This window comes from Sinocyclocheilus grahami, unplaced genomic scaffold (assembly GCF_001515645.1).
Source record: "Sinocyclocheilus grahami isolate Dianchi unplaced genomic scaffold, SAMN03320097.WGS_v1.1 scaffold91.1, whole genome shotgun sequence".
Lineage (NCBI taxonomy): Eukaryota > Metazoa > Chordata > Actinopteri > Cypriniformes > Cyprinidae > Sinocyclocheilus > Sinocyclocheilus grahami.
In genome coordinates, this window is record NW_015505270.1 from 2,658,085 (window position 1) to 2,660,345 (window position 2,261).

Consider the following 2,261-nt stretch of genomic DNA (forward strand, 5'->3'; position numbering starts at 1 on the left):
CACAAAAAAGTCACTCTTCAGCTAGATTCCAGCTCTAAACACCCTGGACATTCACTCAGACTTGAGCTACCTCCTGAGATGCTTCTCCAACACAGTGCGAATACATTTATAATATGATTGAATATAGTTGTACATTGTGTGAAGATGTTACACATAGGCCAGCTTGTTTTGGGTCAAGAGCGAGCGCTCGCCTTGATTGGCCAGTGGGAGAGCACGTGACAAGGCAGTCACGCGCTTTCCAGGAACCCGTCAGGAAGAAGATAAACAAAACAAACCAGAGAGGAAGACGGCGTGGATTGAGAAGAATGACATTAAGTTTTCCTAAAGCCGAATACAACACCATTTTTGTACTAGTATATGGGTAGCTTAAAGGTGAGTCATCATTTTGTCTATGACAACGCTGTGAAATGTGTGAGTATAGTTGTTTTAAGGATTATCAAAACATTGTCTCTTGGTGTTAGCTCTCTGGCTAAGTTTCGCTAGCAGAGGGGAGGGACACGGAGGCCATAGTGTGAAAGCAGCGCTCTGGTTCCTCTTGAAACCCTCACTGACAGAGCGCTGTGCTGTGTGTTTTTGCAGCTTGAGGTGCTCGTTTGTTCTTTCAGATCAATATTTTTTCCTGTGGTTGCTTAGCTGGCTAGTCATAGCTGCCGAGTAAGGGTAACTTAGAAGATGTTGGTCGTTCGCTTTCAATTACACGAGAACTTCTAGAACATTTCTTGGACTCCAGCACTGCACCTTTTGGAGATCTCCTCTAGTTGACGCACCCATATCCTTTATGAATAATCTAATGATATAAATCAGGCGTAGTACGTAAAGGTCCTCAGAATTGAGAACTAACGTTCTACGATGTCTTACTAGAATTAACCCCACTAAGTCTGTAAGGGTGCACGCCCCCATCAGCACGATGCGAAGTGAAATTGAAACACGATAGTCGTTCTGGTATCTAGACTGGCTTTGGCACTGTTCGAAAAGATTTTAATGTGTTTTGAGCGTGCGTCAAAAGAAACTCGGAATGCTTTAAAACGCAGTTTGTGATCCGTTTGAACGAGTCGTTTTATCGCAAAATTGATGTTCATATGCCAGCTGCTTTGTTAAAACTTCGAAATCATGTGTTTGTGTGTAAACTAAAAGTTTATAAGGAGCTAATGTTTCGCATTCCATCTGTTTACGTAACATGAGGGAGGCCTGCAAAATTGTTTGTTGCTCGTCGACTCAACCAAGCGCTACGAGAAGGGGCGTTTATGCGTAATTGTGCTTGATTGACATCGAGTCGGTGCAATCGCTTGCTTGCAGAGGCGGGTTATGAATTTGCTTGCAGCCAATCAGAACACGCCAATACGTGGGTGTTGGCGCAGAATCGCTACGGGTTAGGTTGACGCTGTTTGTTTTTGAAGGGGGCCATGTTGAGTTCAGGGTGTTGTGAAGTGTTAGTAGGTCAGAGTAACATATGATCTTGGCCATAACGCACAAATTACGCTAAGCGTTTTAGTGCCATTCATTTGATTTTTTTAATGCAGATGTGTCTAATCGGTGTGAAGTATAGAAATGTGAGCTGTTTAGTAGGTCATACTGTCTTCAAGTAAACATTGCAGGGGTGGTCATCTATAGGACAGTTGAATAAGTCCTAATAAATCCACATCCTAATTTGAATAAGCGAGGAATTATGTGTTTTACCCACCCTTTAACTCAGATGCCTATCTTGAAATTAAAAGATTAGTTCACTTCAAAATGTACTTATTATTCACCCTCATATTTTTAAAAATATTAAAGGGGTCATATGATGCTGTTTAAAAAGAACGTTATTTTGTGTATTTGGTGTAATGAAATGTGTTTATGCGGTTTAAAGTTAAAAAAACACATTATTTTCCACATACTGTACGTTACTGTTTCTCCTCTATGCCCCACCTTTCTGAAACGCGTCGATTTTTACAAAGCTCATCGGTCTGAAAAAGCGAGGTGTGCTCTGATTGGCCAGCTATCCAGTGCATTGTGATTGGCCGAATACCTCAAGTGTGAGACGGAAATGTTACGCCCCTCACCATACTGTGATGGCGTGTCCCGGCCGGAGCGACGACACAAAAACATTAAATCCCATTACAAACGAGGCATTTGTTGCATCCAGTGGGGACATAATTACTGATTATAATGACTTATACTGTATTTTTACGCGTTGCATTGCATTGCATCGTGCCGCGTAAACATAAAACCCTGTCTGCATTTGTGATCAGAGAAATGACAAACAACAAGTGCTACTCTAC

At 41.9% G+C, this 2,261-nt stretch overlaps 1 protein-coding gene across 1 annotated transcript in view; it reads left to right on the top strand.

Annotated features, from left to right (window-relative positions):
• The first annotated feature begins 273 nt into the window (after positions 1 to 273).
• Positions 274 to 2,261, top strand: part of crebrf (creb3 regulatory factor) — a 22,318-nt gene continuing 20,330 nt past the window's right edge. The window contains exon 1 of the mRNA XM_016274955.1: positions 274 to 372. The gene's annotated coding sequence lies outside the window, so the exon portion shown is untranslated. The remainder of the gene's footprint in view (positions 373 to 2,261) is intronic.